Raw genomic sequence first — 11,377 nt, 5'->3', positions numbered from 1 at the left:
ATCAATGAAATAAACACAACCACTCAATTTTTAGTGACTAGAAGAACATGAGCATCAATGTAATAAACACAAGCACTCAATTTTTAGTGAAGAGAAGAACATGAGTATCAACCTAATAAACATTAATAGCACTCAATTTCTCGACAATGACGTGGATGCCAATATAATAAATACAACTTCACATATTTTAGTAATTGAAACAACATACATATCAATATAATAAATGTAAACTTTCAATTTTTAAAAACATCGTCTTTACTAATGTTGAAAATTACAAGTAATAATTATTCTTACAAAAATTATGTTAAATAGATTCAAATAATTTAAAATTTATTATAACAATTTGATACAAAAATACTTAAGTTGTTTTGAAATAAGAAAGCTATAGCTAAATTAATTATATTGTTATTGTAATATTAAAACTAATATTTAAATATTATAAAATTAAAAAAAATATTTCTAAATTATTTATTACAATTATAGTTTACAAATTATTAATATATATTATTTTATCTCAAATAAATATGTATCCAAAAGCAACTTTAGAAAATATAAAAATGATGTACAAAAATTAAAAACACTTGAATCGCTAAATGTTTAATAATTTAATTCTAGTTAAAATCTCACAAAAATATAATATCTAAATGAGATAGAAATTTAAATTCAAAAACTATGATTTTACAAGTCATAATAAAAAAAATAGTTAAAAGAGAAAAATATTCTTATGTCCCATCAAAGCAGTAAAGACATTCTACAAAACCCTAATTAATTATAAATAAAAATGCCAAATAGAATATATATTTGATAGTATGAGAACATAGACAAATTCATTAAGATAAAATTAAGATAAAATTTTCTATACTATTGTAATGAGTTTTTTGTTTTTCCAATTAACTAGTTATTAAAAAAAAAAAATTTAACCAATCACAAACAAATTTTAACATTTATTTTAATGGACATTCTTTATTCAACTTAAATGAATAAATGAATAGTCACGGCCACTATTTCTAAAAAATTAAACTTTCTTTATTTGCGATATATATTTATAATAATAATTACATAAGTGAAAAAAAATGTTATGTTATAATAAAATAAATTGATTTGTTATTTTTAGTTACGGTTTTCTTTTATTCAATTAATATGTTTAAAACTAATTATACTTTTATACATATTTTATTATATTTAAATGAAAATTAATTTAAAAGATTATTACTATTTTTGTTTAATTAATTTGATTCAATAAAATTATTATCTATCAACACAATTGTTATTTATTATTAATTTTAATTATTCTTAATATTTAATTTTTTATATAATTTTATTTATACATTTTTCTTTATTATATTTTAATTTTTAAAGTAGATTTAAATCAAGAACTATTTTAATTATTTAACTTTATTTTTTGAAATTAAAAAATTTATTAGGATATCTTTAATTTATATTATTTTTTCTAGTAAAATTTTAATTATTATGAAATAATTATGTTTAATTTTGTTATCTTAATTATTATAATTTTTAAAATATAATCACTATTAAAATTAAATCATAATTATTATTAGAACTATACTAAAACCAAGGCAAGTACTAGCCACTATGTTGCACTTGTTTGTTTTAAAAAATGTAAAGCAATTTGATAAAAAATCTTACAATCTGTTCCAAAAGAATGAAAATTTGGTAATTGTCAAATTAACATGATCTCAATAAATCCAAATTAAAAGAGAGAAATGAGAAATAGAGTAACTGTAGATGAAAGTACCACATAAACAAACATGAATGTTATTAGCCAATGACTAGTAATTTAAACTTTGGTATTTTTCTTATCTTTCTTGTCTTATTCGTTAGCTGATTGTCCACTCCTCCTCCTAAGAAATATTATAACCAGGAAATCCAAAACAAGAATAAAATTAGCACCAACCAAAAAAGTGCAATCAAAAGGAAATGACCTAAAGTACTTCCTCTTTGAATATAAATTGTGACAACTCGAAATCAGCCATGCAACTAAAGAGAAACTCACTATTTGATTATTGAACGAATCGCCAAACCACATTCCACAAATGGGAACTATAGAATTAGTGAGGTTGAAGTTTGTCTCTTGTTTAAGAGAGGAGGACTACTGTGAATGCACTTGCTTGAGAACCATTCATTTGAATCGACAATAAAGGGAAATATTTCATAGGAAAATATAAGATGAATTGAAACATTTTTTAACACAATGAAAAGTCATGGATTGCAATGGTTAGTTTCACTACTGATAAATATTATAAGATGAAAGAAAATTTCAATTTAATTGTCTTTATTCAGAATTATACCTAGTTCTATTAAACAACTATTTATTAAACTTATTTAAATATAAGATATAATAATCATTTTATATAAGCTTTACCTACAAGATAAAACTAATACTAATTAGTTGTGGTTAACAAGTTTAATCACTTGTTAAGGAAGGAGCCTTGCCTATAGTTGAGCTAATAAATAAGCTTTGTAAAGGGACATATAGATAATGTGAATACTCGTTATCTGAAAAGAAAAAAGATTGTAAAACATTTCTTAAAAAATTATTAATGTTACTATTAAAAAATTAAATTTAAATTTTTTCTTATTGATAAAATATTTTAAATAGGATATTTAAAAAGTAAAAATACATACCCCGAAAAAAAATTGTCAACGACAGGAGTAATGATTGTAATCCCGATAAAGTTAACCTGGCCAGCAAAAAATATTAAAATTAATTACAATCATTCACATTCCTTTCACGCTGTGTTGGACAGACTTTGTTCCTTCCCTATAAATAAATTACATTCACATTCCACTATAAAAATGCAATTTCCCACAATCCTTGAAAGATGCCTATTTATCCCCTTTCGTTTGAACGAAAAAGGGGGTTATTCACTACATGAGGAATTGAAAGCTAAACAGAAGTTCCGTTTGTATTACTTGGCGCATACGCTAAACAGTATGCTTATCACATACAAAACAATCAGGAATAAGATGCTTTCTCCTGAAACCGAACAAGTCCGAAATTTTGTTGAACAAAACCTAATACCTTAAAGCAGATCAATGGCATTTTTTAGACCGTCATAGCAAAATAAGCCATTGATCACTAGAGTAACAGTTCCTGGCCTATAATAAACATAATTCCTATGCATTTAGAAAGGATGAGGGTTGTTTCCTACTCTATAATAAACCGCCTCTATCAGGATGCAGAGGAAAAAGTTCCAAAGTTCTCTGCGCTGCTTCTTCTTCTCCCTGGACATAAGTGGACAAAGTTATAAGTTAGTAATGCAATGAGTTTCTTATCAAATAAGAAAAATTGTTAAAGGAATCCAGTTACTTACCTCTACATTAACCCTGTTTTCCAACTGGTTTGATTGTGCAGAGCAATCAAAATCTGAAAAACATATTTCTATATCAATAGAATGATTTGGGGAAAAACATCTTACCAATAATAAATAGAGCTACAAAAAAAAATCTAAAGAAACTTCATTAGGTATAAAATTTAAAGCTAGAGGATTCTTCAGACTGATTGCCCTAGCCTGGGCCTAGCTTTTAACGAACTCATGGGCTGATAAGATAGTTTATGTATTCTATTCTATATTTCACATCGTCATTCAGTGATCTATCATTAGATAAATAAGAACTAACACAGAGATTATTTAGTTGCAAACCCCAGTTCCAGATTTAAAAACAATACTTTTGACTACCAGACATGGATTATCTAAACATTCCAATTTTATTAATAACTTGTATATAACTTCTGTAACAATATATAAAAGTATATCAGTAAGAAGATCACATACTTATGGCTTCTGATTGTTGTTTTCTGCGTTTCTCTCGAGTACCCTCATTGCGAAACCAATAATATACATTTTTGGCTTCCGCTTTCCCATAAAGCTGTGTAGATGAGAGGTAATTTCATCTATCTGGGCTTCACACGGTGGTTTTCTTGTTCCAGAAGCCCACATAGACTTTAATATCTGCTTTTGCTCCAAGCTTGGCTTCCATTTTCTGCTTTCCTCTACACTCAATGGAAGAATATTGAAGTAGCTCCCTTTGCCTTGTACTCTCCTCTACACTCAATGGAAGAATTACCCTGGGCACTACAGCAAAAAGTGGAAGACCGTCATTGTAATGCTGTAAAAGGGGAATAAATACTCAAAATTGAAGGAATAATTTACTTACCTGCAGACTTTCCCCGATCCATTGAGAGCTTTCCACTGGAACAACCCTGCAACAGAAAATTTATCTATGGAGTCCTAGATAACAAACCTTCACCTTCTAAGCCGTTCAAACAAGTGAACCCTGTACTATAGATGAAAAGGCGTTGGAGAAAATGGACATGGCCAGATGAAATAAATAGGTAGACGGTCACATGGAACTTCTACGTGGATGATTAACCGACCCCAAAATCGATACCAATAGTGGATACCATTGCATTAGGATCTAGGATGGTGTTGAGTGGAAGACTACATTCGAGACCAATGAAAGATTGTATAACTAGTTGGTCATTCCTTTTGGACTCATTAATACATCAAGTTCATTCATATGCCTAATGAATGAAGTACTGATGGATTTTATACGTAAGCTTCCCATTTTTTATCTCGATGACATTCTAATTTTTAGGAAGACAAAGGAAGAGCATATCCGACACATCAAACGAGTGTTTGAGGGAAGAAAAGTTATTGATCAAGATCAAGAAATGCAATTTCACGAAGATAGAACTAGTTTATTTACGATTTTTTATCTTTGTGGAGGGATTGAAAATTAATGATTTAGAGAAGGAGAGAAAAAATATGGAATGGCCTATACTGATGAACATGTGAGAGAAATTATAGAATGGCCTATAGTGATGAACATTTGAGGGGAGACCAAAAGGTGTTCAAGTGAACATTCTGATTATAGAGAAGCTTTGAATTACTAGAGAAAAAGGTGATGGAGCACCTAGTACTAGACTTATCGGATTTCAACAACGTATTTTAGGTGGATTGTGATGCCAGTGGTAATGCTATTAGAGAAAACTCCTTAGCCAAGAAGAGATGAAAATTGGTTATTTTAGTGATGGAGTGGTAATGCTATTAGAGAAAACTCCTTAGCCAAGAAGAGAGGAAAATTGGTTATTTTAGTGAGAAGTTGAATTTTGCCCAAAGGAGTGTAATGGTGAAAAATTACGGTTTCCACCCCAAAAAGGATGAAAACTGCTAGTTTTATTGCTTAATGACCATTACATTTAAAAGAGGGTTGAATACAATAGATTTAGTCACAAACTAGAAATGATAAGGACTGAAAATATTGATTGGATTCAAGGGGTGGATTTGTTTGCTCTCTTTTGTGAGTTGAGTTGCTGAAACTAGGGTAAAATATTGAAAATGAAGATAAAAACACAGAATTAGTGAGATATAGATGTACGACTGAGACACACACCTGGATCTGACAAATATAAGTATCAAGATACACAAAAGAGAGGGATCATTGAGTGGAGTATATGCTGTAGGAAATTGACAGTCATTGGATTCATATGTTGTCACTGATGGCAAAAAGATTCTATTGAAGGCATATATCGGCAAATACTGACATTGGAGGAATATACTGGCAAATACCAGCATTGGAGTAATGAGGTTCATCACCGGCATTGGCACTGACATCCAGCACTTTAGTGAAGCCAACATCAGTCTAGGATCCGAAAGGTTTTATGTGTAAAATGATTTTGTAATTATTGTATACAGTCGACATTGAATATCTTTTGTATTATAAGCCGACATAAGGCATATTGTTTGTAGAGGGTATACAAGTAAGTTTGCTAGGTCATTTTGAAATTTGACACGGTAGTAGAATGAATTGATGCAAAGGATATGTATGTAGATCATTTGTATGTGAAACTAATATCATGTCATGATCATTAGATGGTTTGTAAAGAATTCTTGGAGGAAAGGAGATACCTCTATAGAGCAAAGCTATAACCGGGACTCTTTTTGGCTTTGCAGATGCATTTTGTGAGTTCACCATTACTGGTTTATCTCAGCGGAAGCTTGTAGTCAGTGAGACTCTTTTGTGTTCAGTAGTGTGCCTTCCTGCATGTGCAGACCCCCACGCTATGTAGTATCTTTCATATGGCTAGTGAATTGATATTGTGGGTCACAAATCCCACCATGGTTTTTCCTCTTTGAGATTTTCCACTTATTAAATTTTGTGTGTTATGGTGTTCATTCATTTGGCTGGTTTATTTACTTCTTGTTATATGTTTCTTCATTTACTGGTTTATATGTGTATGTTATAAAAGGTTAAAATATTGTTTTACCGACAAAACACTGATTCACCCCCCCTCTCAATTGTCTTGGATTCATTGTATTCTAACAATTGGTATCAGAGCTTGGTACCTTGGAGGAAGTTTAACAGCTTGAGGAAGATCCTAAAACCGGAATCATTGAACATGGCTATGGAGAAACAACTTGAGATGGCACTTGAGGATTATGATGTTGAAAGGTTGAAGAACTTGAAGCTACAAGATGAATTGAATTCTGCTAATGAATTCATTCTTGCTCTGCAAGAAAGGTTATCATCAGGTCAAGCTAGGAGGAAGAAACTTTAGCAAAACCAGCATGATGAAGATAAAAATGCACTTAAGGAACAATGTTAGAAACTGAGTCAAGAAAAAATGCTCATGAAGAATGAAATGAAAGACCTGACTATGAGGATGTCAAAAGATATTGAGGACAAAAATAAGAGTGAAGAAAATCTTATTGTATCTCTAAACAACAAATTTCAAGAATGTGGCAGATTGGCTCATGAGAATGGTCTATTGAGAACTAATTTGGTACAATCCTGCAATAATAAACAAGAGCTAGAGAGACAAATAATAACTCTGAGAGATGATCTGACTACTACAAGTGATTATAAAGAAAAATTTAGGATTAGTGCTGCATAGTTGGATGATTTATTGAAAAGACAAACACAGAGTGAATATTCTAGAGGACTTCAATTTGTACAAGGCGAAAGCTCTGGTATTGCAAATGAAGATCAGACAACCGGTATGCAGAACTCATTAGACCAGAGGAAACCGGTAAGGCAATCTAATGCTTATAAATTCAATGGAAGATTCTTTGTTTGTAATAAATTTGAGCATATGGCTAAACAATGTAGAAATAGAGTAAATCAAAACTACAATTCAGTTCTCAATCAATACATAAATTGCAACAAATATGGTCAAAAGTCAAAAGATTGCAAAAAGAATGTTAAATGTCATGCATGTGGAAATTTTGGACATTTGGCTAATCGATGTAGGTCAAGGAATGACACTAGATATGTTAAGGCAATTCAAAAGAACAATGTTACATGTTATGCATGCAACAAAATAGGTCATATTGCTAAGTATTGTAGAAGCAAGACTACACCAGTTAGCAATGATAACACAAATGAGAAAGGAAAGCAGAAGGTAGATGAAATATTACAAGATCACACCAAGAGATGGATAAGAAATTCTAAAGAACCAAGTGGAGATGCAACAACACTGGTAACTACACCAGTAACTCCACTGGTAGAACATAGCATTCCTACACCGATAGGAAATTCAATTGGTAACTGAGGCATACGCCTTAGGGGTTGGAAAATTTATTGCAAATCTAGCATATTCCCCAGAAGAGATGTGGAGAGTTGTATTGATCATTGATGGAGATTTATCTGGCATAAATCTATGAAATTGACATCCGGTAGGGTGCATCGCTAAGCATTTCTGGTAGTGGAGGATTAGGGTTTACTCGCTGATAAAAAGGGAAAATGGACTCATTTTCACTCACCCAACACTTGAGCAAACAAGAAAGAAGTAAAGGTGAATCACAGGTGATCAAGAGCAAGTAAAGGCATTTTGAAAGGATTTCCAGTAGTTATCTAAGAAGTGATCAAAATATTCAAACCGACGATCGTTATCTAGGTATTTCTTTGAAATGACATCCAGATCATCATCTGCTCCTACTTTCATTTTGAAACCCACTATTTTTGAGGTTAAGGAAAAGCTTAGACCTATTTTCAAGGAAGTTCCTCAAATTGCAATGGAGGAAGACTCTACTGGAGCATTTCAACGGTTCCTGATGGTGTAGTTTATGTGGAATATGTCATAACTTATATTCACTACATCTTGGAGGATTTAGGCACTGATGAAATCAAGGGAATGTATTAATTTGTGATACTAGGCAGCTCTGAAACAATCAAGCCAGAATATCAAATCATTGAAGACCTAGGGTTAACCGAAATCCCGTATATACTGGAATTAAAGGATGAAATGATTAGATATGTTCTAAGAAGGGTCCATAATGAATTCATCTAGTTGAACCAGCCTCACATGATCACCAAAAAAGCAATTTAGGCGGTCACCAGCTTACCTAAAGTTGGACTGGAACCAAGGAAGAAGATCTCCAACACTGAGGTTGAAAAGCTTACCGACGCAATCCATGATGGAAGGTCGATGAGGGTCATCACCATCAAAGATATAGATGTGAAATTTTCCAGCATGATCATCGCCTACAATTTAACACAATAAAGTCGATTGAACTCTATTGCCAGTTCCTGTATCCATGCGGCATATCAAATGATAAAGAATTATGGAAAGTATGATTTGTGTGGTTCTATAAATAAGGATGAAATGAAAAGATGTATAAAAGTTGCACATAGAACAATCTTTCGCAGCAAACCCCGACAAATAAGCTTAATGATGGGTAGAGTCAATGAAATAATAAATGATTTCCTTACTTCTCAAGAAGAATTTGCTAAGGCAACAACTCCCACCATTCTGGACAAATCTAAAGGGAAAGGAATTTTGGGAGGTTCTGATCAAATTTTGAATGAATCGGTAGATAAACCTAAAATTGATGAGAGTTTATAGGCTAAATTGGTAGAGACAACATTTTTATAGTCTAAGCAAGGTAATATAGGTACTGTACAAGATACTGATAATATTGTGGATAATACTTCATCAGTAGTAACAGATACTGCACCAAGTGGCAAAGCCACCGGTGCAAAAGAGGATGAGGAAAGAGATACATCAGGAGAGGATAAGGAAAATGAGACTGATAAGACACCCAGTACCATACCGACAGTTGATTCCCCAACAAATCTTTTGGCAATTGACACTTCTCAAGTGGAGAATAAATCAATCACAGAGATGAGTCCCACAGAGCTAATGATGATAGCTACTCAAAAGTTAATGAAGAACGGATCTATAGACAAAGGAATAATAGATTAGTCAATAATAGTTTTGCACAGATTGATTCCTGATTGTATGATTGAAAATTAAGCAAGCCCTTCCGGCAAGCTTAAGGCATTGACAGAGCACATATCTAAAAACTTTCAATCATTACAGTAGATTTCCGACTAGCAAGCACTTGAAAGATTTACTTTGGCTAAGAAAGCCGCTTTTGACTAGATTATTGAGACAGAAAAAAGGAAGGTTGAAGAGAAACTTATACTTATTGAAAATTATTTGAAAAAATTTACTAACATCTATAAGGTTTGTTGTAATATAGAGACTCTTACAAAAAATGTAGTTAAGAGGATAAAGGAGTTACAAGAAAAGATTGCTAATATTGCAAATTCTTTTTATGGAATAACTTCACTTACAACATCCATTGATGGACAAATTTTCACTTTTGAGAACCAATTTTTTATTTTGAAAAGGAAAGAGACAAGATTATTCGGAGAACAAGGAGTCTCAGAGGTACGGTGAGTCCAAGATTGGATTCACTTGGTGTACATAAGAGGGAATGCATGGATCTTCTTGGAAAGCTCACACCAGTAGAAGTAATTGAGAAAGAAACACTAGTGCATTTACTGAGTGGACTTGTATCCATGTCTGAAACATTTAAAACCTACTAGGATACCTATATACAGTTACTAGAGAAAGCTTACCCAAAAATCTTGAATTTGGTCAAGCTCCGGTAAAGTAATTTCAAACTATTCTTTCAATTCTTTCACCTATGCCAAAGGGGGAGTATATGTATGTGAAAAATAGGTATATGTATATAATCCTAGGGAGAGGATATCAAACAGAGAGTATATTACAAACATAGTCAATCAACTTAGGGGGAGCATGTTTCAATTGAATCGCCAGGGAATCCATTTTTCACGTGAGTGTTGCCATTAATGCCAAAGGGGGAGATTATTGGAAATTGACACTCATTGGGTTCATACATTGTCATTTATGGCAACGAGAATCTATTGAAGGCATATACCAGTAGAAACTAGCATTGGAGGCATACACTAGTAGATACCGACATTGGAGTAATTAGGGTCATCACCAGCACAGGCACCGACATCCAGCACCTCAGTGAAGCCGACATTTGTCTGGGATCTGAAAGGTTTTATGTGTAAAATCATTTTTTAATTATTTTATAGAGTCAACATTGAATATCTTTTGTATTGTAAGCCAACATAAGACATATTGTTTGTAGAGGGTATATAAGTTAGTTTGTTAGGTCATTTTGATATACGACAAGGTAGTTGAATAAAGTGATGCAAAGGATATGTATGCAGATCATTTGTATGTGAAACTAATATCATGCCATGATCAGTAGATGGTTTGTAAATAATTCTTGGAGGAACGGAGATACCAGTAAAAAGGGTTCAGGACTTATGAACTGATACAGAAAAGATCTATAACCGAGACTCTTTTTGGCTTTGCAGATGCATTTTGTGAGTTCACCATTACTATTTTATCTCAATAGAGTCTTGTACTCAGTGAGACTCTTTTTTCTTGAGTAGTGTGCTCTAGGCAGTGTGCCTTCCTGCATGTGTAGGCCCCCATGCTATGTAATATCTTTCATATGGCCAATGAATTGATATTGTGGGTCACAAATCCCACCATGGTTTTTCCTCTTTGAGGTTTTCCATGTATTAAATTTTTTGTGTTATGGTGTTCATTCATGTGGCTGGTTTATTTAATTAATGTTATATTTTTCTTCACTTACTGGTTTATATGTATATGTTATAAAATATTAAAATATTGTTTTTCCTGCAAAACACTGAGTTACCCCCCCTCTTAGTGTTCTTGGATTCATTGTATTCCAACATATACCCCCATGTTAAAGCAATTGTGTATTTCGTATCAGGAGCAACTTATTTAAGGTAGGCTACACCCAAAAAGATAAGCACATTATCAAAATAATATGTCCCCCAAGAAAGAACAAATCAAAGGATAATGATCACAAGACATAAAATGCAGAGTGGTCTCTTTTAACTCTGGGGTCAGTATGATTTTTATGATAAATAATGTATATCTTGTATATATATATAGATAAAAATATCCTCATCCCACAAAGAAAGCAAAACCACCATGGAAGAAGTGCACACATGTCTTTTGAGTCAACATGGGAGAGACCAAAAGAGATATCAGTGC

This window comes from Cryptomeria japonica, chromosome 3 (assembly GCF_030272615.1).
Source record: "Cryptomeria japonica chromosome 3, Sugi_1.0, whole genome shotgun sequence".
In the NCBI taxonomy this organism is placed as follows: Eukaryota; Viridiplantae; Streptophyta; class Pinopsida; order Cupressales; family Cupressaceae; genus Cryptomeria; species Cryptomeria japonica.
Note: the sequence above shows the minus strand (reverse complement) of the source record.